Source organism: Zingiber officinale, chromosome 7A (genome assembly GCF_018446385.1).
Source record: "Zingiber officinale cultivar Zhangliang chromosome 7A, Zo_v1.1, whole genome shotgun sequence".
Lineage (NCBI taxonomy): Eukaryota > Viridiplantae > Streptophyta > Magnoliopsida > Zingiberales > Zingiberaceae > Zingiber > Zingiber officinale.
In genome coordinates, this window is record NC_055998.1 from 131,335,738 (window position 1) to 131,348,681 (window position 12,944).

Consider the following 12,944-nt stretch of genomic DNA (forward strand, 5'->3'; position numbering starts at 1 on the left):
ACTCTTAAATTTTAAAATTTTAAATCTTAAATATATATAATATATCTTAAAATAAAAAATATAGAGAGAAGAATCCAGATATATGGATTCATTCCAGGTATCTGGACCAGTTCACACACGAGTGTCTGGATGAATTCTAGACGTCCCAAATTCAATCAAAACAAATCCTATATATATATATATATATATATATATATATATATATATATATAACCGTGATATCCGTGATATCCCGTCGCACAGGATATCAACAGTTTTTTTTTTTCCATTTTTTGATTTTTTTAATATTTTAAATTAAAAAAATTAACATTTCTTTATATAAATTTCTAATACATTAATATATCCCCTCAACATATTACAATACTCAATAAATACTTAAATTAATTTTATTTTAATTTTTTTTAAAACCAAACACTATAATCTAATTGGGAAGCCTGAACCCCAAAGATAAAATCTAAAAAAAGAATAGTTTTGATAATATAACACAAAGTCTGAACCCTAGCGATAAAATCTAAAAAAAAAAAAAGTTTTGATACTATAACCCAAAGCCTGAACCCTAGAGGTAAAATCTAAAAAAAAAATAGCTTTGATACTGATCCGGCGGTAAGAACAGGGACCCCCCCTTTCTGAGGGTAGTCAACGCCACGTGAAGTCAAAGGGTCAAACGGCCGACCGGAAAAGGGGAGACCGGTCGGCCGAACGGGGTCTCAGCAGAATAAAAAACAACCCGACGGGGAGTCGGGTCTCCAACGCTCATGGGGAACAGGGTCGCCTGGCCGATCGGGAAGCCCACTCGGCCGAAGGCATAAAGTAACATTACTGTGAACAGTCAGTAGAGCACACGACCAGGAATCTCCCGAGCGGACCAGCACATACGACCGGCCGGACGTGAGGGGACTGCCGACCGGCCGGACGCTCGGCATGGGGTAAAAAGAGACAAAAGGACAAGGGAAGATCTTCTGACAGCGAGTATGTTCAACGACCAGGCCATACGCAGGATCTTACGACAGAGGGTTCCGCTGTCCCATCAGAGATGTGCTCGGGCTAGCGTGATGGTGTCGTAAGCTTTTCGACAAGCTCATACCGAGGTATGGACAGAGGACACGTATTCACCTCGGTAGGTGTGCGTGAGCTTCTTCACTCATATAAAGGGCCTCACGCGAGGTGCTTCTTTGATATTGAAGCCACCTCTTTCATCCACTGCTCGACTTAAGCGTCGGAGGTCGTCGCCGAACCCATTCCGGCCGACTTCCTTGCTCGAGGTCCACATTGTTAGGATCTCTTCATACGGCTAGAGAGGGGTGTGAATAGCGACCCCCAATTTCGTTTCTTTCTACAAACTAGGGTTAGCGCAGCGGAAACTAAATGCAGAAAGAAAACAGGAGAAGAAATCAAACCTCTACGCAAGGATGTAACGAGGTTCGGAGATGAAACTCCTACTCCTCGGCGTGTCCGTAAGGTGGACGAAGCCTATCAATCCGTCGGTGGATGAGTCCCCGGAAAACCGGCTAAATCAAACTCCTTGTGGGTGGAGAAACCTCGCCACAATCACTTGCAACAGCAAGCTAAGAGTACAAGAGAATAGCAAGAACAAAATACAACAGGAATGTAAACACAGTAGCTTGCCTTCTCGTCGACTGGGGTCCCGGATGAAGTAGCAACTTCACGGACAGATGCAACAAGCACCTCAGCAGCAGCAGCTGATCCAGTCGTGGAATGAAGCTCACGCGAAGCTTCGACAAGGAGGAGCTCAACAAAGCTCAAGCACAACAGCACTTCGCAACAGGAAGGAAGAAGAAGAAGTCTGTGTGCAGCAGCAGCTCTCGACCCCTTTATACCTGCGAAGAAGACAGCGAAGAAACTAGCCGTTGCTACGCAACGGCTAGGACGTGGACCGATCAAGCTGAAGCCTGATCGGTCTGGGCCTTGCCTGATCGGCCGTGGGGACCGATCAGGTTCTATCGGTCCCGGATCGATCGAAGGCTTCACAGAGTTGCCCAACTCTCTCAGGCACTCGATCGGTCTCCGGACCGATCCCATCCCCGATCGTCCCGGGACCGATCAGCTCATGCCGATCGGTCCCGCACCGATCGGAAGCCCACATTTGTTTGTTATCTGATTGGTCACCAGACCGATCAGATACACAAACGTATCGCTGGATCGGTCTGCAGACCGATCCAGAGCTTGGTTTTTGCCCAAACCATCCGGTCACTCCCTTGACCTGCTAAGACTCCTCACCAAGTGTCCGGTCAATCCCTTTGACCCACTTGGACTTTTCTCTTCGTGTCAAGTATCCGGTCACTCCCTTGACCTACTTGACCTTCTCAACACCAGATGTCCGATCATCCTTGATCCATCTGGATTTTCCCTTGCCCGGCTTCACTCACCAGGACTTTCACCTAGCTTCACTCACTAGGGTTTTCACACTGCCTAACATCCCAATTAGGACTTTCTCACTGCCTGGCTTCACTCACCAGGACTTTCCAACTGCCTAACATCCCAGTTAGGACTTTCCCACTGCCTGGCTTCACTCACCAGGACTTTCCACACTGCCTAACATCCCAGTTAGGACTTTCTCACTGCCTGGCTTCACTCACCAGGACTTTCCAATTGCCTAACATCCCAGTTAGGACTTTCCCACTGCCAAGTCTCCATACTTGGACTTTCCGCGTGCCAAGCTACCTGCTTGGGCTTTTCCCCGTGCCAAGTCTCCGTACTTGGACTTTTCCAGTGCCAAGTCTCCATACTTGGACTTTTCGCGAATCAGGTCAACCAGGTCAACCTTGACCTAAGGTTGCACCTACAATCTCACAAACACCTATTCTTGTCAAACATCAAGAATACAACTCTCTTCTCGTCAAACATCGACATGCAACTCAACTAGGTCAACCTTGACCTAAGGTTGCACCGACAATCTTCCCAAGTCAAACATCAAAATACAACTCGAGTCAAGTCTGTTGGTTGCTACTCGGAAAGCCTAGAGGTTCCACTGTACAAAAATTTTGTACAAAGGTCTGAACCTTTTCCTAGCTACCATGTGTTCTTTTAAATTAAATTTTGGATCGCCTGCAGAACTTAACACGTTTGATCCAAAACTTAATCTAGTCGTTCTTTTAGGTTTTGACTTGGGTCTCCTGCGGAACTTAACACATTCGACCCAAATCACCTTAAGTTATTAATTCCAATAAATATTAATTTCCATAATTGGTGGCGAGGCACACAGCCTTCTTGGATATGGGAGCAACCACCACCGACTAGACAAAACCTTTTATGGAAAGCTAATATTTAATTTCCTAAAATAACTTAGGTTAACCAAAAAGAACAATCAAATCACAAGGGAAAGAAAAACAAAAGAACACTATATCGAAAACAAATTCGAAACTCTAGAATCGTATGCCTCTTGTATTTAGTATTATTTCCAAAAATAACTAGTATGATGCGGAAAGAAAAAATACTAGTTATACCTTCTAGAAAGACCTCTTGATCTTCTACCGTATTCCTCTTCTAACCTCGAACGTTGTGTGGGCAACGATCTTCCGAGATGAGAACCACCAAGCACCTTCTTCTTCCTTCTAGGTTTCGGCCACCAAAATTCTCCAAAGAAGAAGAGGTCCGACTACCACCAAGCTCCAAGGGATGCAAGAAACAAACCTCCTTTTCTCTTTCTTCTCCTAGCTAGAACCGCCACCATCAAGAGAAGAGGAAGTCTCGGCCACAAGAAGAGAGAAGAGAGAATAGGGGCCGGTCACACCAAGGAAGAAAAGAGAGGAAGAATAGAATAGAGTTGTTCCCATGAAGCCTTCTCTACCCCCTCTTTTATAATCCTTGGTCTTGGCAAATAAGGAAATTTAATTAAAACTTCCTTAATTATTTTGCCATGAAAAGAAAATTTATTTAATTAAAATAATTTCCTTTTACAAATACAATGGCCGGCCACACCATTCCACAAATCAAGGAAATTTTAATTCACACAAGAATTAAAACTTCCTAATTTGCTTTCGGAAATTTATAAAAATTTCTCAAATAATTTTTCCCTTCATGGTGGTTAATAAAAAGGAAATTTTATAAATTAAAATATTTCTTTAAACATGTGGATAAAAAGAAAGTTATCTCTAAAAAATTAAAATCTCTTTTAATCTACAAATAAGGAAAGATATCAAATCTTTTCTTAATCTTTTGTAGAAACTTATAAAAGAGAATATTTAATTTTAAACTCTCTTTTAAATCATGAACATGATTAAAATTGAAAGTTTTCTTAAAATTTAAAATCCTCCTTTAATCAACAAATAAGGAAAGATTTCAAATTTTAAACTCTCTTTTAAACATGTAGATGATTTACAAATAAGGAAAGTTTTTACCAAAAATTAAAACCATCCTTTTAAACTACAAATAAGGAAAGAGATTAATCTCTTCTCTTAATCTTTTGTAGAAAGTTATAAAAGGAAATTTTTAATTTTTAAACTCTCTTTTAAAATCATGATATCCACATAAGAAATAATTTTAATAAAAATCCTTTTTAATATTCTAGTGGTCGGCCACCTAAGCTTGGGACCCAAGCTTTGGCCGGTCACCTACATGGCTCATCCACTTTGACTTGGCCGCCCTAGCTTGGGTTCCAAGCTAGCTTGGCCGGCCCCATTGAATGGGTAAGAAGGTGGTGCGGTGGGTATAAATCTCTATATACTAGAGGCTACGATAGGACCGAGAGGAGGAATTGGTTTTGGTCTCCCGATTAAGCATCCCGTGTTGCCCTTAACACACAACTTAATTTCATCAATAATTCATTCCACTAAAGAACTATTTTTGAACTACCGCACCAATCCCAAATTACATTTTGGGCTCCTTCTTATTATGAGTGTGTTAGTCTCCCTGTGTTTAAGATAACAAATGTCCACTAATTAAGTAAGTTACTGACAACTCACTTAATTAATATCTAGCCCCAAGAGTAGTACCACTCAACTTCATCGTCATGTCGGACTAAGTCCACCTGCAGGGTTTAACATGACAATCCTTATGAGCTCCTCTTGGGGACATTCTCAACCTAGATCACTAGGACACAGTTTCCTTCTATAATCAACAACACACACTATAAGTGATATTATTTCCCAACTTATCGGGCTTATTGATTCATCAAACTAAATCTCACCCATTGATAAATTAAAGAAATAAATATCAAATATATGTGCTTGTTATTATATTAGGATTAAGAGCACACACTTCCATAATAACTGAGGTCTTTGTTTCTTTATAAAGTCAGTATAAAAGAAACAACCTCTAATGGTCCTACTCAATACACTCTAAGTGTACTAGTGTAATTATATAGTTAAGATAAACTAATACCTAATTACACTACGACCTTCCAATGGTTTGTTCCTTTCCATTATGGTCGTGAGCTACTGTTTATAATTTATAAGGTACTGATAACATGATCTTCTGTGTGTGACACCACACACCATGTTATCTACAATATAAATTAATTGAACAACTACATTTATCATAAATGTAGACATTTGACCAATGTGATTCTTATTTCTAGATAAAAGTTTATACCAAAAGCTAGGCTTTCTTGGAGTTTCTTTAGATAAAGTTACTCTATCCTGAAAAGGTAAGAAACCTTTCTTGGAGTTTTGTATGCTTAAAACGAGCAAAGATTTTTTCGATGTATGAAGCTTGGGATAAGTAAAATATTCTTTTCTTGCGATCCCTTATTACTTTGATCTCAAGAATATTTACATTCCTTCATATCGAATTGTTTGGACGACCATACCCTTACTTCTGACAACACTTTGATATTGTTTCCAACTACCAAAAATGTTATCTACGTATAGTACAAGAAATACCACCACGTTTCTATCACGCCTTTTGTATACACAAGACTTATCCGGTTACTAAATAAATCCATAGACTTTAATAAACCGGATGTTCTAAGACCTTGAAGCTTTGCCTCAGTCCATAGACTGATTGAGCTTGCACACAAGATGCTCTTAGCCCTTTGCAATGAACCCTTCTGGTTGCTTTATATGGATGCTTTCTTCAAGACTTCCATTAAGGAATGTTGTCTTGACATCCACTTGCCAAATAGATAAAAGAATCCGGATAGACTTAAGCATGGCTACCAGTGAAAAAGTTTCCTTTTTCATCAAGCCTTGCCTTGAAAGTTTCTACCTTCCTGTCTATCCTTCTTTTCCTATTATAGACCTTTTACACCCAAAGGCTTTTACACCACTTGGTGATTTTACAAGCTTCCAGATTTTATTAGAATACATATATTCTAATTCTATTATTCATTACTCTTTGCCAAGATGTCGATATTTATCTGGAGTGCTTCACACATGTCCGGAGATCGTTCATGTCCTTCAGGGATCGAGTCCAAAACTCTTCCAAAACATGAATCTTTTAAGGTTGCTTAACAACCCTCCCACTACGACAAGACATTTTTTTAATTGTGTATCATTTGTGATACGTGTTGCAGTTTTCCTTGTGGTATCTCATCTTGTACAGTTGGTACTAGATTAGACATGTCTTTTATTATTTCCTTAAGAACAAATTTACTTATGAGCACGTGGTTCATTATATAGTCCTTTTCTAAAAAACCATTGATGCTAACAATGACCTTCTGATTTTTAAGACTATAAACCTACTTTTGTTTATCTAGGATAACTTACAAACAAGTGAACTCCTATCCAACTTATCATTATCTCTCATATGTGTTGGATTACCCGAATCCGAATATGCTTCAAAATAGGCTTACGCCTATTCAGCAACTCTATATGAGTAGAGAGTTATGACTTTGGAAGGTACTACGTTCACTTCCGTTTCCAGAGCATATCCTTAAAACAAATTTGGTAATTTTCTGAATAACTCATCACCTATCTAATTATTCCATAAGAGTCCTATACCTTCTTTCTACTACATCATTCTGTTGGGGTGTACCAGATGCAGTTAGTTGGGATTGAAATCCAACTTCTGATAAGTGACTCCTAAATTCTCCCAAGAGGTACTTTCCACTACGATCTTACCATAGTGACTTTTACTTTAACATTTCTCCGCATTAACCTTATACTCTTTGAACTAATCAAAGTACTTAGTCTTGCGACACATTAAGTAAATTTATTTGCATCTTGAATAGTTGTCTATAAAATAGACAAAATATTCAATACTACCTCTTGTCTGGATAGTCATAGGATCACACAAATCAGAATGAACCAATTTCAACATATATTTGACTCCATACCCCTTAAAAGCTTCTTGGTTATTTTCTTTCTAAGTAAGACTCGCAGGTTGGAAAGATTTCCACTACCAATGAACCCAAAAGTTCATCAGCTACCAATGAATCCTACTCAAGTATAACCTAGCTTTTAGACGCCAAAGATATAATTGGTTCTTTTCTGAAGGTTGCTTTCTCTTAAAATTAGAAGATGTGTTACTAATTTCCATTTGTTGCATCGTGGGAGTTATTGGATTATAAATTGTCAACCATCATACCAGAATAGATAATTTCCTTATTTTTCTTGATAACATCTTTGTTATCAAAATAGACACAATATCTATAATAGTTTAGAAACTGAAATCAGGTTCTTTCTAAACTTGGTACGTAAAGACAATTACTTAAAATCCATATTTTATTCTTATCAAAGGATAAACATCTCCCACTGCAACAACTACCACTTTTACAGTAGTGCTCATGTGGACGGTGATTTACCTTTCATTTAGTTGTCGGGTTTCCTGGAACCCTGAATTGCAGACATGACTAATGACATCTTGTATCTACACTCCAGGTTCTGGTAGATAACACCACTAGACATGTTTCAACTAATGAATTAAATACACCTAAATTGTTCTTAGTTCTAAGAAGACAGTCTACCTTAATGTCCAAGTCCTATTTCCAATCATTACAATTGAGACTACTAAGTCTTTTCTATAGTATGACTACTAGGATTGACAAACATCCTAAGAATCACAAAATATTTGGTCAAGATCAACTCCTTAAAATCTCCATGAATTTTGTATATACAAAATCAAGAGGAGATTTTATTCATTAATTTTATTATCTCGTCAACTTTACTTTATGACGAATAAAATTAATAGTTGATCCGTCTTTGATCAAATATTTGGTCAAAACTTTGAATTTAAAATAACATTGATTCCTCAAACAATATTATTTAAATTCACCAACACCTCAAACACCGTGAATTTTGCATGCCACGTTAGTGTGGACGTATACAAAATTTAAACATTTGTAAGAGGAGGGTTTTACCCATTAATTATCTTGTCAATAAATCTTTATGACAAATAAAATTACCTCAAACACCGTGAATTTTGTATGTCACGTTAGTGTGGACGTATACAAAATCAAACATTTGTAAGAGGGGTTTTTAATTTTATTATCTTATCAACCTTTTTATTTGACAAATTAATAGTTGGTTTTCTTCGGTCACACAAATAATAGCAGTGACTCTGATGGGGAGGATACTATTAGACATGCCTAAGTGTATACCATTACTTGACACTAAGTCCATTAATAAGATTATGCCCTTCCGTTGGGAAGATCACACGCCTAATTAACTTCCCACATCATCCAAAATTGGAAGTCCGTTCTAGTGATCCACAAGCAATCTCATCCGTTATGGAGGAAGGCACTCGAGCCAACGCAAGCTTGTTTGCATCACTTACAAACCAAGAATGGAGACCATGGGATTTATTTAAAATCCCTCCCACTTAGTTATTTATAAACGAGGAATTTTAACTATACTAGTCTATGTATACTAACATGCACACACAATATAATATAAAGCAATAAATAGAAAATCTAATTTTCAACAATTATGGCTTTATCTATTGTTGTCCTCCGTGTGTCACCAACCCTAGTGCTGCCATCTTTGGCCACCGCCATCGGGTCTAGTTGTCGCATCCATCTTGCTCCTTGTTCCGCTGCTGGTCCTCAAAAGTTCCACGCCTTGCAAGATTCGATTCATGACATATATAGAATTTTTACATTTTTCGATCCTATATTCCTCGAAGGAATGTACATGTATCTAGATCAAAAATAAAATCTAATAAAACTAAACTCCTGCTGTATTTTATAATACAATCATGCACACACAATAAAATGCCCTTGACATGTCCAAGGGTCCAATCACACACATAATAACTATAAGCCATAATAGTTGGATCCTACATCCACAAAGTTAGCACATCCTACTACTAACCTGCCTAAATTATGTATGACGTGTGCATAATTAAACTAATACCAAATACACAGAGGCAAATCCCTAGCTCTGATACCAATTGTTGTTTGCTACTCGGAAAGCCTAGAGGTTCCACTGTACAAAAATTTTGTACAAAGGTCTGAACCTTTTTCTAGCTACCATGTGTTCTTTTAAATTAAATTTTGGATCGCCTGCAGAACTTAACACGTTTGATCCAAAACTTAATCTAGTCGTTCTTTTAGGTTTTGACTTGGGTCTCCTGCGGAACTTAACACATTCGACCCAAATCACCTTAAGTTATTAATTCCATTAAATATTAATTTCCATAATTGGTTCCCAGTACTGACGTGGCGAGGCACATGACCTTCTTGGATATGGGAGCAACCACCACTGACTAGACAAAACCTTTTATGGAAAGCTAATATTTAATTTCCTAAAATAACTTTAGGTTAACCGAAAAGAGCAATCAAATCACAAGGAAAAAAAAACAAAAGAACACAACATCGAAAACAAATTCGAAACTCTAGAATCGTATGCCTCTTGTATTTAGTATTATTTCCAAAAATAACTAGTATGATGCGAAAAGAAAAATTACTAGTTATACCTTCTAGAAAGACCTCTTGATCTTCTACCGTATTCCTCTTCTAACCTCGAACGTTGTGTGGGCAACGATATTCCGAGATGAGAACCACCAAGCACCTTCTTCTTCCTTCTAGGTTTCGGCCACCAAAATTCTCCAAGAGAAGTAGAGGTCCGGCCACCACCACCAAGCTCCAAGGGATGCAAGAAACAAAACCTCCTTTCTCTCTTTCTTCTCCTAGCTAGATCCGGCCACCATCAAGAGCTCCAAGAGGATTGCTCCGGCCACAAGAAGAAGAGAAGAGAAAGAAGCTAGGCCACCACCAAGGAAAAGAGAGGAAGAAAGAATAGAGTTGTTCCCATGAAGCCTTCTCTACCCCTCTTTTATAATCCTTGGTCTTGGCAAATAAGGAAATTTAATTAAAACTTCCTTAATTATTTTGCCATGAAAAGAAAATTTTATTTAATTAAAAATAATTTCCTTTTACAAATACAATGGCCGGCCACCATTAAATCAAGGAAATTTTAATTCACACAAGAATTAAAACTTCCTAATTTGCTTCGAAATTTATAAAAATTTCTCAAATAATTTTTCCCTTCATGGTGGTTAATAAAAAGGAAATTTTATAAATTAAAATATTTCTTTTAAACATGTGAATAAAAAGAAAGTTATCTTTAAAAATTAAAATCTCTTTTAATCTACAAATAAGGAAAGATATCAAATCTTTTCTTAATCTTTTGTAGAAACTTATAAAAGAGAATATTTAATTTTAAACTCTTTTAAATCATGAACATGATTAAAATTGAAAGTTTTCTTAAAATTTAAAATCCTCCTTTAATCAACAAATAAGGAAAGATTTCAAATTTTAAACTCTCTTTAAACATGTAGATGATTTACAAATAAGGAAAGTTTTACCAAAATTAAAATCATCCTTTTAATCTACAAATAAGGAAAGAGATTAATCTCTTCTCTTAATCTTTTGTAGAAAGTTATAAAAGGAAATTTTTAATATTTAAACTCTCTTTTAAAATCATGATATCCACATAAGAAATAATTTTAATAAAAATCCTTTTTAATATTCTAGTGGTCGGCCACCCAAGCTTGGGACCCAAGCTTTGGCCGCCACCTACATGGCTCATCCACTTGGACTTGGCGGCCCTAGCTTGGGTTCCAAGCTAGCTTGGCCGGCCCCATTGGATGGGTAAGAAGGTGGGTATGTGGTGGGTATAAATCTCTATATACTAGAGGCTACGATAGGGACCGAGAGGAGGAATTGGTTTTGGTCTCCCGATGAAATTAATCCCGTGTTCGCCCCAACACACAACTTAATTTCATCAATAATAATTCATTCCACTAAAGAACTATTATTGAACTATCGCACCAATCCCAAATTACATTTTGGGCTCCTTCTTATTATGAGTGTGTTAGTCTCCCTGTGTTTAAGATAACAATGTCCACTAATTAAGTAAGTTACTGACAACTCACTTAATTAATATCTAGCTCCAAGAGTAGTACCACTCAACTTCATCGCCATGTCGGACTAAGTCCACCGCAGGGTTTAACATGACAATCCTTATGAGCTCCTCTTGGGGACATTCTCAACCTAGATCACTAGGACACAGTTTCCTTCTATAATCAACAACACACACTATAAGTGATATTATTTCCCAACTTATCGGGCTTATTGATTCATCAAACTAAATCTCACCCATTGATAAATTAAAGAAATAAATATCAAATATATGTGCTTGTTATTATATTAGGATTAAGAGCACACACTTCCATAATAACTGAGGTCTTTGTTTCTTTATAAAGTCAGTATAAAAGAAACAACCTCTAATGGTCCTACTCAATACACTCTAAGTGTACTAGTGTAATTATATAGTTAAGATAAACTAATACCTAATTACACTACGACCTTCCAATGGTTTGTTCCTTTCCATTATGGTCGTGAGCTACTGTTTATAATTTATAAGGTACTGATAACATGATCTTCTGTGTGTGACACCACACACCATGTTATCTACAATATAAATTAATTGAACAACTACATTTATCATAAATGTAGACATTTGACCAATGTGATTCTTATTTCTAGATAAAAGTTTATACCAAAAGCTAGGCTTTTAGTATACACTCTAACAAAGTCACCTCGAGTCGGGTCAACCAGGTCAACCTTGACCTAAGGTTGCACCAACACACATGACCGGTCGAAGATCTACGTCGGCAGTTTGGAGAGCGCCACGTGTCCAGCGTCCGTTGATTCATCGTTTGGACAGGATCAATTTGGCGCCGTCTGTGGGAACGCTCCTGCATCCGATCGGAAGCAATGAATGAAGCTGGACGACCGCATTCGGTGATGCTCTCCACAGAGGAGCTCGACGCTCTGATCGAGACAAGAACAGCTAAGCTTGTGGAACAACAAAGGCAGAAGTCACAAGCCGAGCGGATTGAGCAGCAAGCGACATCAGCATCAGGGGGCCGAGCGGAAGCACCGCATGCCACGGTTCCATTTCATCGGGCCCTATTCCGCACGCCTCTTGAAGCCGCAGCAGTTAATCGTGATTGAGGATCTTCATCAGATGAAGTACTAATACGAGACAACAGAAAAGGCAAGGCCGCCCGAGCGGACGCCTCCCCCGAGCAGATCAACCGTCAATTCTCAGAGGTCATCCTGCGGGACCCTCTGCCAAAGCACTATGTGCCCCGACGATCGGTGAATACAACGGAACCACCGACCCAGACGATCATTTGGGTAAGTTCGACAACACAACTACCCTTCATCAATACACCGATGGAGTGAAGTGTCGCGTTTTCCTTACCACCCTCTCGGGATCGGCTCAACGGTGGTTTCGGAGGCTGCTGGACGGATCCATCACCAGTTTCAAAGACTTCCGCACGGCCTTCCTCCACCACTTTGCAAGCAGTCGGCGTTATCAGAAGACAAGTGTCAGCTTGTTCTCCATCAAGCAAGAGCCCAGAGAGCCGCTCAGAGCTTATATCCAGCGATTCAACCAGGTGGCCATGGACATTCCAACGGCCACCTCAGAGACAATGATAAACGCATTTACGCAAGGCCTCGTGGACGGTGACTTCTTCCGCTCGCTCATTCGGAAGCCGCCCCGAGACTACGATCATATGTTACACCGGGCCAA